Raw genomic sequence first — 19,729 nt, 5'->3', positions numbered from 1 at the left:
TCTCCAGTGGAAATAACCAGTTTTGGGCAGAAGGTGTTTGTGTTCAGTCCTGTTGGCCTCAAACAGTCACTGAAGGCTCTATGTGTGCTCTATTCCTTAGCAAATGTGTTAGACCTATGGGTTCCATTTACAAGAAACTTCAATTTTACCTCTGATATTATTTATATATAGCATAAAAAGTACCAACTAACTCAAAATAACTGCAGGGAAACAGGTAACGGCATGACTGTCTTGTGAGGTCGCTCCATGGGACAGATGCACATCCTTCCTAAAATCCCTAGAGTCCAAGATTCACCAGCTCCTCTTGCTGTTTGTCAGAATAAATCAATTCTTGGCGAGTCATAAACTGCTCCATGAAACATTTTGGTTAATAGAACATTTGCGCATTTCTGTCCTACCTTTTTCCTTTAGCTGGAAGCTCTTTAGGACAAAGACTTTATGTGCTTTACTCCTTCCTCCTCAGCTCAGGGGAGTCCTAATAAGGTGGAAACATGAAGGAGGATGGCATAGGCTGCTTTGATTTGTATTGCCTATGGAACTGGTAGCTCCCCAAATTGTTTTGTGGTGCAGTGCAAGTGTTTCACAGGAACCGTGCCAAAGGATGAGCATAGCCCTGGCTAACCAGGGCTTCCTCCAGCCCTATGTGTTAGCCTCCGTCTAACCCAGCTGCAGCACCTCTAGCACATAAAAACCATCATTGTGGTTTGTAGTACAAGAGTGCACTCAAGACAGCTAGAGAAATGCAAGCTGAATAACTAGTGTATGTTTGCTGGGGAAAGAGAAAAAGAGGAGAGTAAAGGGGATTTCTGTGAGTTTCCCTCATGTGGGGTGTGATACTACAGCTCTGTTGTTCTGACAGACTTTTAGGAAGTGAGAGGAACATTTCCAGTGTCGTTCACAATGGCAACCAGGGGCACAGAGTGTCTGTTGGCCTGGCTGCAGCTACCCCAGGGCACAGGAGGCCCTCCCAGCCTGTCCCACCACCTCTCTCACGCTGTTGCAGCAGATGGTCACCTCCACAGACCTGTACATGCCACTGCTCCACCTGCCCATTCGGCTCCCAAAGCCCACCTGTTAAAGCCTCTGCTGAAAATATTCAAGTCAAAAAAGTGCTTAAATTAAATGGACTGATGAGACTTAGGGATCAGTTACAGTCCCTGCCGTCCCAGTGGTGGTTCTCCCCAGAGAGGAGATGTAGCTCTCGACAGCCAAACCCAGCCTGGCCCCGCCACAGCTGGCAGCTTGGTCATATAGGCCTGAGGAGATGCTAAGAAACCTTTCCAGGTGTTTATCACCTTCATGCATTTCCAAGACAGGCATGGGTGTTGGTGGAGCAGCTGGGTGCTGACAGGCCAAATGGGCTCCTCTTCACGATGTAGCTCAACACCGTTATGTTGGGGGCTCCTTCTGTGCAAGACAGCAAGGGGAGGAAAATCTGTATCTCTGAGCAACCGTCACTGTTTCTTTTTTTTTAAAGGCTAAAGATAGACTCCATATGGGCTGCGCGCAGTGCAGTTTGACCATAAATACCGTGGATCTTTTCTCTCGGCTTTTTTTCAGGCAGCAGTAGACCTGTAGTGAGAGGTATCCTTGTGGTTGACCTACTCCTCCAACAGCCTTGACAATGAGTGCATCGGATGGCTTTTCAGTCAGGACAATAAATATGCTTTTATTTTATCAACTATACCTTACAATATGACCTGATACAGCAAATTGCTCTCACCAGTCTAGAGAGGAGAGATGCACACAGGAAGGGAAGGTGGTAAGGGTTCGTTTCCCACAGCACCTGGGATGGATGCAGGGAAGGATGTCAAAACCGGTCCCGCTGCCTGGCAGGATGTGGCCAGGCTCACTGAGACCCCAGTCTCTTGCACAACACAGCAGCACAGCTAGCTTCTTTCCTCTTCTTTTTCTTCTTCCTCAGGAGGAGACAGCCAAAGGTGAGGAAGGTAGGGGGCTCATGGGTGGGGAAGGGGAACCTAAGGTCTGATTGCAGTTACCCCTATGTGGGAAAGATATGAGAAGGTGATGCTGGTGCTCAGCACCACTGCCCTGCCTCTCCTGCAGTGCCATGCCACAGCCGCCCATGCAAGCACAATCCTCCAGATTTGTGTTCTGGAAATTTGCAGCACACAGCATCCCTGCGCAGGAGAGGAACCACGCTGCTGCTGAGGGCTATGGTATCCAGCGGGGTGGCTTGTGTCTGATGTGTTCATTAGCCACAGCCCCTGCCTCATCCATTTTTGGGGTTGCTCACCCAAAACCACACAGTGATAGAAGTTCAGGGCTTCCTCTGCCGGGAGATGAAAGTGGGGATTGCTGAGTAACTCTCATCCCAGTTTGAAAAGCCAGAAGAGAAAAACAAAAAGATCATTTTCATGTGTTTTCGCTGACGTGGTTCTGTTAGCAGGGCTTGTATCATTGGTACTGTCTGGTTACAGAAAATAAACAATTCCCACCTGACTATTACCATTTCTACTTAAATTTTTTCAACAGTCTTTGGCATCTTCAGTCTCCTGCTGAAATTACATCTGTAGTGATGGAGAGAAGAAGACTGATCCAGGGAATGACAGACACTGGACCAGGAATGAGACAGCTTTGCTTCTGTTTTGACTTGTTTTACCTTGACATTTCTGTGCCTCTGATAGGCAGCCAGCAAGCAGACCTACAGAAAGGTGCTCTCCAGCCTCTGAGTCCCATTAACAACCAGGGACCCAACGCCTTGAAGGTTTTTGCATGTTCCAGGCATGGAAGTTGGAGCAAACACAGGGGCTGAAACAGGCAGCTTTGCCTGCGAACAGTGTTTGTTTTCTGTTCGCTGCGCTCCCTGCTCAGCACAGAGCTGCTCTCCTGCATGTGTGGGTGCAGGGCAGAAGGGGGAAACCTGGTTCCCAGGGAAAAAACACAGGACAAACATGCAAGGCAGCGAGAAATTGCAAGATTCAAAATCCAAGCATGAAGACTTCCTCCTCTGATCATGCATGGCATGACATGGCAATTTTTAGGGAAATAACTGGTCATGGCTTACATGTACCTGGAGACACGGCAGTTCCAAGACCTAATTTTGCTTTTCCTTGTGTATCTGTAGTAGCTGCCTGTGGTTTTGGATCTCAAAGAGCCTCTTCTAGTGGGAACCACCACTCAGTACAGGAGAGTTTCTCAGTGGCTGCAGTGTATAAGCAGGATGTTTCCTCCCATTGCACGTCTGATGTGCATATAAAGGTACATGTTCTAGAGACAGCCACTTGCATGCAGCCATTTTCCACTTCTCATTTTCTTTTCTCTTACCTACTGAGCTGTGAATTCCCTTATGCACTGGTGGAACTACTGCTCATTAAAACTAATCAGCTGAGCAGATGCTGAAGGAAATAATGGGCTGGGAATAAAGAGGACGATGGTCATACGTCGCCAAAAATCTCTGCAACGGGCTTTTGTAGTTCACTGAGTTTTCATTCTATCCCAAATCAACTTGCAAACCAGCTCCACTGAGAGGAGAGCAGTTCAGTGAGGAAAGGAAACTTCAAATTATGAAGCACTGATTGCCAAATGACACAGAAGGAACCAATTATATAAAATATTCTGCACTGAACAAAACTTGCAACACAGTGATGGATGTAAGTGCAAGTCAATCTCATCCTACTGCCACGACAGCCATAACTGGCAAAATGAAAACTCTCTCCCTGCCCATGCTCTGAATGTGTACCTGTGGTACGGGAAGCTAAGAAGGATGCTCTTGCTTTCAGTAAATTGATATACATTGCAGAGAGAAAGCAAGCTCAGAAAATGGCCTACATTAAGTTAATATCTGAGTATACAAATAACTTAGGGCCAAAATTAGCCTTCAGTTGCATTAGTGTAAATGTAGCATAACATGGCTGGGTAGCTAGGACTTTTTGGAGTGTAAGTGGAGGGAGGATTTGGCCTTTAGAAGACTGTAACGGGAAGAGGGGAGAGTGAATCCCATTATCTGGCTTTGCAGGGGAATTGATAGTGGTTTCTGTATAAGCACGCTGTTCCAGATGGCACACTGGTGAGAGCCCTAACACACAACAAAGGCAAGGCTCCGCTATCAGCCTGCAGTGCAGGAGCACGCTGATGAGACTGGAAAAACTACAGCAACAAAAGGTAGGGAGGTAAAGCTGTGTTTGCTAAGGTCATTTTTTCTAACAGTTCCAATTGAAAGTCAACATAACAGTAGGTACATTTTTAGCATGTCAAACATACCCACTGTTTTCTGACAGGGAGGTAGAAGGGGCCTTCATATTTCACCTGTTTACCTTGGTGATGCTGCCTGATGCTCTCTTGCATTAGTTGCCCAGACAAACACATTTTCACTTCTAACAAAAATGTGTCCTTTTGCTTTATAACTTTAATTTTTAATAAAAATCATGGGGTCTCTTTTGCTTGTGATTCACATCGGCAACTTTTTGAAATGTTCTATTTCTGTATCTATTTAAGTATTTGATTTAGTTACAAAACAAAGAATTTTGGTGAGGTTTTATTTGAATACAGCAAAAATTTCTGGTGACCTTTTTATCTAACTAGCTCAAACAGCTTCAGGAATGAATTTCCTCTTTCTTTCTTTTCTTGGTTCTTTGCTTGTTCCATGTTCCTGATTTTTTATTTCTCTTTGTTCTTTTTTGCATATTTTTAAATTCATTTTTATAGCCAAGAACACAAATGATTCACGAGAGCTGTGTAAACAGCAAGTTTTCCAGTTTAGTGGCCAAGCTGGAAAAGGAAGGGTCAGTGAGCTACATGCATTTGGAGTTGATTTGAAACACAATATTTCATTGAGAGCTAATTTTTACCCCCTTTAAGAAATCAGCTCACCATCAAATGAGACCAAACATTTCATTTTGCAAGGTCATGAATCCATCTTTCCTGATCTTTTTTGTTGTCTGAAACACTTTTCCCCAAAACTGCACTCTGTGGAGGTGAATGTAAGACTGCTGCGAGGAGAGATGATAATAGCACAGCATAAAGAAGACAACACTTTCTTGGTAACAGATTTCCTGGGGCTGTAAATTAGGAGTGAAGCCAGACTGGAGGATTAAGGTCTGAGTGTCCTCGTGAGCTTTGTGAGTTCATGCAGATTTCCATGTTGGGGATCTGTCCTTCTGTAATTAATGGGCCTGAAGCTCAAGTCTGAATGGGAAGCTTCTGAACAACCCTTCCTGGAGCCAAACTTTCTTAACCCCAGGGCTCAACTCTACTCAGTCTCTGTGTTGCTAAAAGCAAGTTGTTCTTTTTGTGGAGCTGCCAAGAGGAAGCACTCAGGACTGCTGGGAGAACTGGGTCCCCAGTGCAATCTTTGAACAAAGACTTTGAATCCCCATATCCCCAAATTCCCTGAATTCCATGTGTCCTCTCCTTTCTGCTTCCCATCTCCCTCTACACTTTCCTCTCTCTGGCTCTTCTTGTTTCCTTCTTTTGCCCGTGAGAGGCTTTGTTTACTCCCTCAAGCTTGGTGTGAATGGAGCAGCCATCCTTCCCTCCTCTGTAGTCAGCAACAGGGGGTGGCATGGGCCCCCTTTGCTTTTTATATGGGTAGTACAAGGGTCACATAGGAACATCTGTTTCCCAGATAATTATTATTCCCAACAAGGCTCAAATGTACAAGGACTTTTTGCATATGTGCTGCAGGTCTTAGTGGCTTCCTGGTGGCTTCTGAAGCAGACCACAGTGAGGGCAGGTGACCAGCACACGGATGGCTTAAGAAGACAGGACCTGATTCTCATACCTACAGAAGTCACTGACTGATCCCTTTTCCTCATTCATAATACCACACCTGGGCTTTTCTTCACCACTCCATTCACTGTCATATCCCGTGTCTACAGCATCTCTCTTTCTCCCATGAGCAACTCTTTTTTCTTTTCCAAGCCTATTTTTTTCTCTTTACTTCACTCCATCATACCTGATTCTCTTTACTTTTTTTTTTTTATGTTTTGCCACCTTTTCTCTGTTTGTATTTTCAGTAACCTCAATCTTGGGGTGGGGGAGAAGGAATAAAAATAACAACAAAATCCCTTACTCTTTTCATTTTTTAGATCAAAGATGACTGAGTAACTGAGGGGGAGAATTCAGGGCAGCCTTTGATGCACAGTATTGATGTTGGCTTAGCATGAAAATCTCCTTGTGCTATATTTGGGCCAATTACCAGAGGTCCACACAATTAACCTGAGACACACTAGCCCAATGTGAAGCAATGAAATTTAAGGCCTAGGGAGGTTAATTCAAATCTTAGATGTTTCTATGATAGGAGATTACCTACCCTGTTGCTTTGTATTTGCTAGGAATCTTTGTGCTGAAGGTTTTGATATCCTGTCGAAGTTGTGCTCTGGCAGCATGCCTCTCACTGTGCTATGTGATTGCCTGCCTGCACTGTTGGACTCTGAGCACTGTAACTGAGTTTTTTCTACACTAGAGGTGCTTTTGCTCTCACACCTTCCAGCTTCCCATGAGAAGTACTTCCCAGACTCCTGAAATGGCACCTGAGCTTCTGCATCACTCTTCACAGCAATAAAACGCCACCTAACATCTTCATCATCCTGGTTCTGTTGGATTTTTGCTTTTTCTTCTTTGTACAGAGTTTCTGCTGACCGAGTTTTGGTCAAGACAAGATGTCACAAAGCAGAGATGGGAACCTCTGAGGCCCACATGCAGACTGGCACAGCTTCATTTCCAATGGGTGCTGTGGTTTTCTGACTCCAGCCACTCCTCAGAAAACTCAGTATTCGCTGTAGCTATGAATATAATTCCTCTGTAAATGAAAATGGCCTTTATTTCTCACCTGCCCTATAATGAAGTAGCACCAGCCCTGGCACCCCCTGCACTACATGATCTGTATGAAAGGAAGAGCTTCTGGTTTGGACAGGAACTCCTGACTGAGCTCCAAAGCAGCAAGGGACTGCAAAGAAGGTGGAAACAGGGACAGGTTGATATTATGGGGTTGTGTTTGGGTTGCATTACTGAGACTGCAGCCAGCAGGTTGAGGGAGGTGGTTTTCACAAGTCCTCCATGTAGGACTTGTGAAACTATACCAGTGTCCAGTTTGGGGCTCCCAGTATAAGAGCAGCAGACTGGAGCGGAAAGCTATGAACACAGTCAGGGACACTTTTTTTTAATTCTCAGGCCTCAATGTGTAATTTGATTCTGTAGGACATCATGGCTCAGATCCACAAAATAATGTATCCATCTACCTGGGTCTCTTTGTGACCCTTGATTCAGAGCTGCCATGAGAAAAGACCCCTCTGGGGCTTGTCTCCTTGGAGCTGGCTGGTGTTTCCACAAGATCAGGTATGTGAACATCTGGAAGATGGCTCCCCCTCGCTCATACCATCCTCTATTGGTACTTACTTCCTTACAGCTAGCTCTTCCCGTGCTTGGAGGCCAGACAGCCAACCTCTTGCCTCTCCCTCACCTTGTCTTTGAGAGCAGAGCTGGCCACATTCATCTGTGTTCTGGCACTAGCTCAGTGCTAAAAGCCAGCCCGAAGTATACTAGCCAGTCTCCAGAGGAGGGGTCTGAAGTTACAGTCCAGCAAGATTCCTTGCCTTTGCACGTGTCCTGAGACTCCTCCTGGAAGAGCACAGACAAGGTCTGGACTGCATCAGAGCCAGATCCTATACACATTCCCTCTCCAAGGGCTGAAGAAACTCTTTTTATTGCTTGTAGTCTAAGATGGAGCCTTCTGGCACACACAACTCTCCTTCTCTTTTGTGGGCTCTGAGATAACTGGCAATGCTTTTATCTCCATCTGACAGGTCTATGGTCAGACCTCACTGGATAGCTGATGTGATTTCCTACGAGGACCTTCTCAGGACCTGACGCTTTTTCCTGCAATTAGGTTTCTTCTGCTGGAGAAGGAAACATTCCTCTCGAGCCCCTGGGGCATAATCCCGTATATCAGTCAGGGACACACCTTTTGTGGGTTGAAGACTCCTTATCTCTTATTCCTTTCATATACTACTAAACTATGATGAGAGCTTTGACAGCATTTTTACTTTTTGTCCTTCTTTTTTCCTATTTGTACAGTCAATTGTTTAATGGGTGGCATGATCCCACTCTGGCTTTAAGAGAGCAACCTTTGTCTTAGGTGGACTCAGACCACTTTTGAGATTTCAGATTGCCATTTGCATCAGTGAATTAAGCAGCGGTGATATGTTATCCTTAGTCCCTGCACTAAGGATAGTCACACTTCAGACTTTTGCTGCACCTATGCTAAGGAACTCAGCTCAAATTGAACAGGTTTGCCTTCTGTCATGGTCCTGTTTAAAAAAATGCATAAAGAAATTTTTTACCTGTTTGTGCCTTGGCATATGGCAGCCATGGATTTCCCTAGCCCTCCTCTTATTTACTGTATCATATTTTGTTATATGTTTGACTTTGGCCATAGCGACAGAGATTCATCAACTTATTTAGCTGCAAAGCACTATACATAAACAGAATCACAGAATCACAGAATCATATAGGTTGGAAAAGACCTTGAAGATCATCCAGTCCAACCATTAGCCTAACATTGACAGTTCTCAACTACACCATATCCCTAAGCGCTATGTCAACCCAACTCTTAAATACCTCCCGTTCTGTAAAGAAATGCTTCCTAATATCCAGTCTAAACCTTTCCTGGCATAACTTGAGGCCATTACTTCTTGTCCTATCACTCATTACTTGGTTGAAGAGACTCATCCCCAGCTCTCTGCAACCTCCTTTCAGGTAGTTGTAGAGGGCGATGAGGTCTCCCCTCAGCCTCCTCTTCTCCAGACTAAACACCCCCAGTTCCCTCAGCCGCTCCTCGTACGACATGTGCTCCAGACCCTTCACCAGCTTTGTTGCCCTTCTCTGGACATGCTCGAGTCATTCAATGTCCTTTTTGTAGTGAGGGGCCCAAAACTGAACACAGTAATTGAGGTGCAGCCTCTCCAGTGCCGAGTACAGGGGTAAGATCACTTCCCTGTCCCTGCTGGCCACGCTATTTCTGATACAAGCCAGGATGCCACTGGCCTTCTTGGCCACCTGGGCACACTTACAAATCTGAAGTGTTTCAGAAGACTGGATGGCTCATTACTTACAGGATCATTAAAGCCAAGAGACAGAAAATAAATAGCCCATTAAATCAACCAGCCCCACCCCCGGCAATAGGTGATCTCTTTTTTCACTCATCACCGGACTTTCACCTTGTTGAACCAATTCAAACCCAAGGCTGATCCACCATTAGGTTTATCAACAACCTGGCAGCAGAACATGCAAAGGACAAACAAGCATCATCCCTTCTGCTGGTGGAGAGCTGGGTATCTCACACCACATATTGCCCTCATCACGTGTTGCAGCAGGAAAACCCAGGACTGCATGGGCAGGGTGGCAAAGCAAACCCTTCCCCCCATGCGAGCAAGAACTTCAGGTCAGGGCTCAGGCAGCCACAGGATCTGCCTGTAAAATGAGCTCAGTAAATTTGTCACTTTTTATTCCATGGAAATTTTGCAGATAAAAAGAAGAGTTGAGTCCCCAAGGCTCTCCATCTGGCACCTTTCATGAGCACTAAATAATTTAGTAAAGAAAGTCTTTACATCTTCAGTGGTTCCTTCGTATATCTGACACAGCTCACCCAAAGCCCTATTGAAAATATAAATACCTGAAAACAATGTTTTCACAAAATAGTTTGAACCCCAAATATTTTTAGAGTTAACATCTTTTGACCTTTGGTCACTCTTCTTTATTAATGCTAAATCTATACAGTATTAAAACCAAAATTACACCTGTTGTAATAACCTTGTCTTTGTTAATTGCCTGTGCAGCAATTTGGATGTCTTAGCAGGTACAGTGAAAGTGCTTTTCTTCATGAAGTTCTTTATTTCTTTTTATATTCTGCAATTTTCTTAAACATAGTTGCTAACTGCCATTTTTCTATGAAAAATAGTTTCTTTTTTCCCTCTATTCCTCATGTTCTTTCAGTTTTATATAGAGAAGGAACAGGCTGCCTGAGTCTCACATCCTAAATACTCAAAAAAATGATTGGTATGTCTGGACAGCCAATTTGAGAAGTCTTCAGAGGAACCTGATTTGAAAACTGGGAGTGCTCAGTACTTTCCAAAAAAAACCCTGAAAACCAGAAAACAAAAGACATGTCACTGTCAAGGTATTTCAGGCAGGGAATCTATCACCACTGGTGTTTCTGAAAGCTTTTATCCACTTTCCTTCTGTCTTCTCCAGACACAAAGGATGCAAAGAAAAAAATAATATGACTGTTACTTTTAAATACTCATAAATTTCCAGTGTCCCTGTGATGGTGTCTGGATTGTACGAACCAGTGATGGGATGTCTGATTTTTAGGGCTGGCCAAGAGGTGTGAGGCCATTCATCCTGGAAGCCAGAGGAGGGTCCATTCTCTGAGGAGGGAGATTGCCAAGGAGGGATGTGAAGCCCTGCTGAGAGGGGGCCTCCATGGTGAAGTGGACCTTCTCCCAGATAAGAACACATTTATATTCAAGGAAAGGATTTGAACAGACTGTACTGAGTTTTTGTGGGAGAAAAGGACAGCATTGACTGCAGATGTTCAGAGGACCCTCATGGAAAACCATTTTTAATGAGCCACAAGAACCTGAAAGAGCTTGTTATTTCTCTGTCCAGGTTTAATCTGAGTGTATTCCAGTCGAAGCCCAGTTCAGCAAGTTCTTACAGACCACTGAAATCCATAGGAGATGAACGCATGCTTCAATGCTTTCAAAGCCATATTCTTTCCTTACATTTTTTTTCCAGTTTCTGTCTTCCTCACACACTGGTCCATGCATGTACCAAAGCAACACTAACAAGTCAGTAGAGCTACCCACAAATCATAGCGCTTCATCCCTCACTTGTTTGAAACCTGCGGCCCATGCCAACTCAAATCTCACCAAAAGTCAGGAGGAAATATTATGCAACACACTTCGCCTGTGACAGACACACAAAAGGGGTCTTGAAAGGTTTGGTGGTGTGTTAAGTCAGCAGACACTCACTCAAAATGTGTTTGGGGAAGGTCACAGGCTGGGAGAACCAGGCAGGAAGAGTGCCACAGGAACAGATACACATGCTGAGGTGCATGGGAAAAGCTTCAAGGGGCCACGTGCCCAGTTGTTGTGACCCTACACAAGGCTGGTGGGAACAGTCACCTCATGTGTGACCTGGTTTCACATACAAATTCTGACCTTCTGAGTTGCCCTTCTTGTCTCACAAGTGTTAACTGCTCTCCAGGAATTGTCCTCGTCCCCAAGGCAAAAATTTTAAGGAGGCATCACTTTGTCCCTCCATCCACCTATGCATTTCATGGCAAAAGTGGTTTATCTACAGCCTAAAGATTTGGGTCTCTTGGAAATCATCTGCCCAGTCTCTTTGATAGGGGACGTGCTGGATAAATCCTGCCATGTCCTAGTCTGGGTTAGAAAATTGTGTGTGTTTGGAGCAGGAACTGCTTCCTCATTGAACTCACTGCCCCACCATGAGCAGTTACATTTAGAAACCAAGAAGCACGTACAGTGCTACAGTCATCAGAGCATAATGTGGGTGAACTAGGCTGCACAGTGAATGAGAGGTATATTTATACGGCTCACCTCCCCACAGTTCAGATTCCATCTTGGAAGGAGAAGCTCCAGCTTTCTGGCACACAGACCATTTTGGAGACATTGATAGGAATATTGTAGGCTTACCAAGCCCTTCCCAAGATCATCAGAGAGCAAATGAAAAACAACTTCTGGAAATGTACCTTCTGGGAGCAGCATAGCAGCGTAGCTAAAATTTAGGAACTTTGCAGGGGCTTGCAGGAGCCTAGGTAAAACTGGGATATCGCAAGGTGGCCTGAAACAGAAGGCTCTTGTAAATTATCATAATTTAACATAATTACACCTTTGATCTTGTCCATATTTACAAAATAGTGAATGTGGAACCCTGAAGGATTTCAAGGAAGAACTGACTTTATGTGAACCCTCCCTGTAAACTGAAGTCCATTGTAAATCACCTTTCTCAGCTGCCAGTACCTCACCAGAAGGGCTGAACTTGCCCTCAGTGCTCCCAGCCCCATTAATGTCAGCTCTGCAGTGAGCTCTGCCAGGCCAGTGCTGGCCAGGCTACATTTTGAAAAATCACAGGAAAAGCAGCATAAAATGACTATTTAGACTGCACGGGTCTGGGAACAGGGGCTAAATTTTTCTTGTGTCTCAGCACCCCACAGTGCCATGATACTAATCTCTGACTATCATCTACCTAGGATCCCAGACACTGTTCTATTATCTATTCTTGGAATTATAACTATAAAAATTAAGAGGAACCCACATCATTCAAGTATTTAAAAATAAGGCCTTTTAATTTTGACCTTAATTTCCTTGAGAGCTGGAAGGTTATGTCTATATGCTTGTATAACCTTCTTACTGCAGTGCAAAATGTTTGTTATTCTGATATGTGTTTTGAGAACATCAGGGGTAGTTTTGCTACACAAATAAACAAGCAGAGAAATGAATGGAAATACTGTTCATTCAGGAGTCCCTCACTGATAAAATACCTGTCACATACCTCTGCCTAAAGAACACAGACACACTCGTATAACAATGTGGCAAGTGGCCCACTAATCATATTCCAAGTAAGTCCTAAAAAGGAAAATTTCCACAGTCTTCAAATCTATAGAGGAGCAGATGGATGATGGTAAACTCTAAGTGCTTTACTGGCTGCCTGCCTGCCATCCTCTGAACAAGGGCTAATAATAATATCACTTAAAAGAGCCGCTGAAAGGTTAGATTAGTTTCACTGCTGCAATTTGCAAATAATCCAATATCTGAGTTTACTACATCCTTTTCTATGACCATGGTCAACACATTCCTAGGTGCAGTATGCTTACCCACTGATACAGGCTTGTGCTTACCTTTCAGGAGGAAGAAATCAATACAGTGGATCTGGGTCCTAGTGAAGTCACTGGCAAAATACAGCCAAAGTTTCACCAACCATTTATTTTTACAGCAACTCCCAGTCTCTTCAGTCAGGGGGCAGGGAGGATAGCTTGCTCCCACTCACCTTCTGGCTTTTTCTGCAGCTTTTTAAGCCTTTCTTGATGGGAGTTTGGAGCCTCTGTTGTTGCATGTGAATCAAGTCTCACCTTGAACTTGGAATCAGGCATGTGGTTAATCCTGGAGTGGTTTGCACAGCTCTGCCACCGGTGCACAGCTCTGTCATGGCCAGGGGCTACCGGGACCTGCTCTGCAACCCCCATCCACCCATGTGGCTTTGGGGCTTGATGGTGGTGCTGGCCCAGTGCTGTGCACAGCCTGGTCAGTGCACAGCAAAAATGTTGTAGCCACTTTCGTCCCCAGCAGAAAGTCCTGCTCTGAAGGAGGCAAGCATGTTGTCAGCAATGAATGCGATGAACTCCTCTCTCATCAGGCACCAAGCTGAGACAGGGCTCAGAAATGCTACTGAAGTGAAATAGCTGACAAATAACTTTGAATATATGGGTTCCCAAATTAAGAAGTTTGATTCTCCTATTTTTTCTCCTCATTCATTTCTTACGTGATGAGGTCTGTGGATGTTTGATCTCAGAGCCATGAGCCACCACTTTCCCTCCCTCCCTCCCTCCCTCCCAGGGTTAATAAACTCAGGTTTGGATTTTACTAACTGGGTGAAACGTGGAAGGCCATGTTTTTACATGAAATGGTCATCGTAGAAGCTACATCAGGGAATAAAATGATCTTGGAATGACATAATTCCAAATATCTTCAGAAAACATCTGAACAAAAGAATAAGGAGGCTTGGCACCTAGAAAAACAACCATGGTTTTTGCATCTGTTTGATTGACTAGTGTAATATGGAAAACACTTGTTCTGTGTTTCCTGAACCTGAGATCTGAATGAGGCTAAAGGGTCCATCCTGCTCATTCTCTTTATTTCTTTACTTGTTTTCCTCCCTCTAATCAGCTCTTTAGAAATGGTTATTGCTTCCATTTTAATTGTGAATAAACAGGAGACATCCCAGCTGCACCCTCCTTATTGGTTTCTGCTCGGACCATTGACTTTCTTGGTGAGAGGACCAGGTTTGGTCCATTTGCTGAGAGTTTGGTCACTCTATGTATGATTCCTGCAATCTCCTGGGCAGGACAGGCAGGCTACGATGCTCTCATCACCAGATGATGTTACCAGCAGGCTTTCAGTCCTCTAGATCATCTTACTTTTTGATACTGATATGACATCTCTGCCTGTTGCCAAGCAATCCAAACAACACAGGCAGGGTAGGCATTTGCTGTACAAGGGCTTTCTTATACTATTGTTTAATACCAAATGGAAACGAAATAAATCACAAAACATAACACTACACTGACCCACATTTTGCAGCGTCAATGAATATTTTCTTTCCCTCTGCAGCAAGAGCTGCCAGCACTCCCTAGGGAAGAGCATCAGGCCGACACACTTAACCACATCCAGGTTTCCACAGCAGACCAGGCTGATGCAGAGGGGACACACACACACAGCACCCAGTGACACCCACACACACAAAGCACAAGGAACCCCAGCAACCTCACGCTAGCCAAGGGTGCAGGACTGTGTTATTACCGCTACTGTCAATACTAACCCATCTATTTTGATCATTTAATACTTCCTGTTACTGAGAGGTTCTGCATTGCTGTTGTTTGCAGCCAGCCTTTGAAATGTTGCAGAAGGAATCCCTGGAGCTATGGAAATGCATTTTCTTCTTCCATAAAAATTCATCTAGATTTTGCTGAGTTATGAACTTTGAAAACAGCAATTTCTCTTCTGTCCTTTCATGTTTCCCCTACAAAAAGTTAGTAGTGGATTTTCAAACTAATTGATCATGACTGTTCTTGTGCCCCAAAGCATGTCTATGTCTACACAGCGGGGCTGGGAGCGCTGAGGAGGGCCAGCTCCAGACCCACTGACAGAACATGCTCCTCCAGTGAGAGCATTGCCGGGGCCTCCAAGTTAGCAGAGAAACGGTGCTTTGGAGTGGCCTTAGCTGCCATGTGAGGCCCTTACGTGTCTGATAACCAGCTCTGGCTGGATCAGATGTTGTGGAAATGGAAAGAAATAGAGACCGGTGTTCTTCAATCCTTCCCTCTCCTCCTATCTCCTGGTGGGCCACCCCTCAGCTGGTCAGCAGTACCCTACATGGTAGCTTTGCACAAGCATCACCTGGTGTGGCTGGACATCAGCACAAGTGGTAGCAATGCCGAGTCGTCACCATGCCCTCTCTAGTAATACTGTATAATGAATGCATACAAAAAAAGACACAACAGTTAGACACAAAATAATTGAGGTTTTACCTCTTTATTTAAAATTACCTAAAAGGTGATGTTTAGCAATACGTTAAAGGAATGCTATTTAGGCTTCAAAGTCAAGCACTGTAGATGAAGGAAAGGGGTGATTAGTGCGCAACCTTAATTCTGTCCTCTATCTGCATTGTGTTACAGAATTTAATTGTCGAATCACTTGTGCCTCAGGGAGAGTCCAAAGTGGAAGTTTAAGAGGCAGAATCACGACAATTTTAATGCAGCATTAATTTCCCAACTTTGCAATGCACATTTTTGCATCCTGAGTAGTTTTTTTTTGAATAGAATATATACAAGAAGAAAAAAAAATCTGCAGGTAAGGAAGTACTATTCTTTATGAATGGGAAACTGAGACATGGAGCAATTAAGGAACCTGTTCAGCATCACAGAAAACAAAAGGCAATGGAGAGGGAAGTGAACCTAGTTTCCCAGCAGAGTTTTTGATCACAGGAAGCTGACCCATGGTAGAATACTTCTGTGCAATTGTTGTTTAAATTAAGACTATTTTTATAAACAACTTTTATCTATAATGCCTGTATTTTTGGAGTGTCAGACTGTCACTTGCACTTTCTCCTGTACTTAAAAAGAAAAAAAGGCCATGTCCTAATTCAACAGTAACAATGACTAGACTCATAAAGGAATCTCATTTCTATATTTTCTATTATCTGATTTATTGCCCATCCAGGATTTTGCTTGCATTAATTTTCTTTACTGAAAGATGAGTTAAGAAAATGATGGCACTGGGACCACCTGAAGGCCACCTTTTCCTCCACGTCGTCCTCGTGATTGTGGGGGCCCTGCATAATGTGGAGGCTTTCTGTGCTTCTGGTAAGTGATGCTCAGCACCATTTTCCAGGATAAGTAATTGCCCATTAGTTTTCCAACTTTGCACGTGTGTACACAGAGAAGGAGAGCCTGGCAGGCATATGATGGCCTTGGTGAAGAACAAGGTGCTGCAATTCAGCTACTTGCAGCCCATACCAGGACCCCACTGGCCCCCTGGCTGGCATGGATGGACATGACCAACAAAACAAGTGTGTCTAGAAAGCTGTTGTGAGGTCTGGTTGTCTAAAAAATCCTGCTCAGTAGATAAAGGCTTTTGTGGTGTGCTGGGTGTCCTCACTGAGACCTTTCTGGGGCCAGGAGCTGCTGTGAAGCTGCTTTGACCACTGAGATGAAGCTTTGGCCTTGCTTGGGAGGAGATTCAATGGTGGGGTCTCAGCAGCTTCAGCAGAAATGCTGTGGCTACATCCCTCTTTGGTCCTTCTCCTATTCATTTCCAAAATGCCCCATCCAGGTATCCCATGGCCAACACAGCGCCTGCAGCCTCCGCAGAAGGACAGGGTAGGACAGCCAACAAAATATGGCTTTTCCCTCTGCCAATATTGGAAGGGACATAAGAGGCATATTGTTCCCATCACTATTCCCCCCACCTTGTGTTCTCAGCCTGCAGAGGGACCATAACTGCCGTCCTCTGAGTTCAAGAGCATCTTCTCCTTCCCTCCTCCCGCTGAGTGCCCAGCCCTGACTTCTTCATGTATGGCAGCACCTGGCTAATCCTGCCCCTATAAGCACCACATACGTGTGCCCCCTCCAGGGATGAGACCCCTCATGCACATAGCTGGGAGCCAGGGCAGGGCAGCACTGAGGGGACCCCCTCAAGCAACAGGAACCTCCTTGCCATTAAATCCAACCTCCTCCAGGACCTCAGCTCCGTGTTTCCTTCCAGCTTTCTCTAGGAAATACTGTGAGCTTTAGGGATTTTGCTCCATCCTGGGATACAGTTATGCAGCCTCTGTTTGTTTGCCCAGATTTGTTCTGCCTTTAGCTTTGTGCTTTGTACAAACAGCCGGGAAGCACAGCTGATGGCAGACGCGGAGGTTTCTGGTGCTTGGGCAGAGATACTACACTGTGCTCATGAGGGCTAACGCTAAAAGGGTTAAGATGTATGCCTGAGCCAGCAGGGATAAATCAAAAAAAACTTCTCTCTTCAGCCTCTCTTTATCTACATATATGGCCTTCAGCTCTGTCTCCCACCAGAGTACAATGTAACCCTGCAGCTCCCTGTGAAAGAGCCAGGGCTTGACTGAACCTCTCAGAATACTTTAGGTACAAGATCATCCTCTCCTTAGCCTGAACCCTGAATGAAACTGTCCTGATGCTCGAAAAGCATTACTTAATCAGTGCTTTTATTTTCTGTGTGCCTCAGTTCTGCCATTGGGACACCTGGTACACACAAAATCCTTTATTTACTACAAGGGATTTATGACACAGCCAGAAATGGAAAGGAAATGCTACTTGATGTCTAGAGATCACTTTGCAGCTCCCATCCCACACAGCCACCTTGGAAACTGTGAGCTGCTTTGTGGGGTTTTTTGCAGAAAAAATTAATCTTTCCCAGTCTTCCAAGATTACCCCTCTCTTCCTCAGCATCCTTGAGGATGCAGCTATATTTCCTTTACATGCACAGATGGGTAACTGCAGAAAGCTGGAGAACCAGCTCAGTACTATTGGGTAATTGAGAAGTGAGGAAAGCTGGGTGATCATTTTGTGAAGATCTCAGCTGTGGCATGGCTGTTTTCCTGGACAAGCTCACTGAAGTGACTGGGATGCTTACCAGCAAAAGAGGAACAGCCCTTTTATTTACTCCTAGAGTTGCTGTTTCTCCCTTTTGGTGAGGTGCTGACCATGGCTTTTCCTCCATGACAGGCAAAGGGTTAGAGGGCCAATGCAACCTGCTGTGAGACCAGACACAGAGCTTTGAAGTTTCCAATACTGAGAGCAACCTAATTCAGGCTTTTAATTTGCAGCTCATCCCAAGGGGAGCCAAGGGCTCCATGTGTATGGTGAGGATGAGCCATGTGTTCACACCTAGAACAAGAAGCTGGACTCACTCACTCCAACATGGGTCCCATTGGAATGGATGGCTGTATGGACCCATCCAACTAGGACACGAGGAAGATGGAGGTTTCAGCTATCTCTGTTTGACACTGTGGATGCTTGTCCCAATGACTCCATGCGAAAACAGTAGCAAAGGCACTGCTGAACTCCCTTGTGTCTTTTATGTTGCTACCTTTACATGACCAAATGAAAACTGGACATTTTGGCCATAAACTCCTGGGAATGTGTGGATATTGATGACAAATTCCAGCCAGTTCATAACATAATTAATGAGCAGTTAATTATCTTGGATGGGAAAGCCTAGCTACAGGATCACAGCATGGAGAGACACTGTGCACTGTAAAAATAGAAAAAAGATAAAACTGTGATATTAAAAAAAGCTAGTTTTCAATGAAACAGATGCTAAAATATTACAAATACTGTGACAGACTAAGCAAAGCTACAAGCTAAAAAGGAATCATATTTACTAAAAAGAGGCGTTGACACATCTTTCTGGACTGTCTCTTCACCAACTTTCTTTCCCCAGCAGTAGGGTGTCTGAGTTGGGCTACAGTCTCTCTAAGGATGTAGAGTAGCCTGTGACACAGGCAAAATTAATTCCTACCCAACACTGAGCCCAGACAGTATTTTCTGCTTTTGCAACAGTGTCCCACACTGACTGCGGCAGGGCACCAGTGCAGCCCCAGGCTGGAAACCCATCACCTGCACTCACCCAGGTTGATGCTCCATGTCCAGTACCAATCCAGGGGCATCTCTGCCCTCATCCCAGGGTTGAACTCAACCCTTGGACTAAGTCATCTTGGGATTTATAATGCAGTGCCTGGGTTGGAGGATGAAGGTTGGAGGGTGTACCCTGAGGCATGGTGGTACCTCCTTCTGGTCATGCTGCTCTGTGGGCACAACCTGCTGTTCTTATTTGCATAACCCCCGTGGCAGGGCCCTCTGTGGTTTGCATGTGTGAAATAGCTGCTGAAGCACAGCTTGGTGTTGTTGTCTGTCTCCTGGGCCTTCCTCAAGGGCTGGATGTGGTGGCATTTCCATGTTATCTGTATAAGACCCAACCTCATCAGACCTCGACTGCTTCCAAGAAAGTGTGGCATCATGTCTGTTCCCTGCAATCTCCTGGGCACACACCACTGGAGGAGTTTCTTCTTTACCATGGCTTACAAGGTCTGAGTCTCACTGCAGTTATTCCCAAGCATGTTTACTGTTTTATTTTCTCCCTGGCTTTAAATGTCTCCTCACCTTACAGTCTGTATTTATGACTGGCTCATAGGAGTGATTGCTGGGCATGCCATCATACATCTTCCTCAACTGTGAGATGCAGGTAGCTTCACTTTTCCCATTGTTTCATTGTTAAATCACTAATTCATTATATATTAAAATGTCAGACAAGATTTTGAAAGCCTTACGCACAGACATGAGCATTCACTCATATGAATAAGCTTTCCTATGTTATGGGTGTGCTTCTATGCCCATTGAATGAATAAAAGAGTATGACCTCTTAATCATGTTATTAGGAGGCAGATC

This window comes from Strix aluco, chromosome 1, assembly GCF_031877795.1.
Source record: "Strix aluco isolate bStrAlu1 chromosome 1, bStrAlu1.hap1, whole genome shotgun sequence".
In the NCBI taxonomy this organism is placed as follows: domain Eukaryota; kingdom Metazoa; phylum Chordata; class Aves; order Strigiformes; family Strigidae; genus Strix; species Strix aluco.
This window is presented reverse-complemented; position numbering follows the sequence as displayed.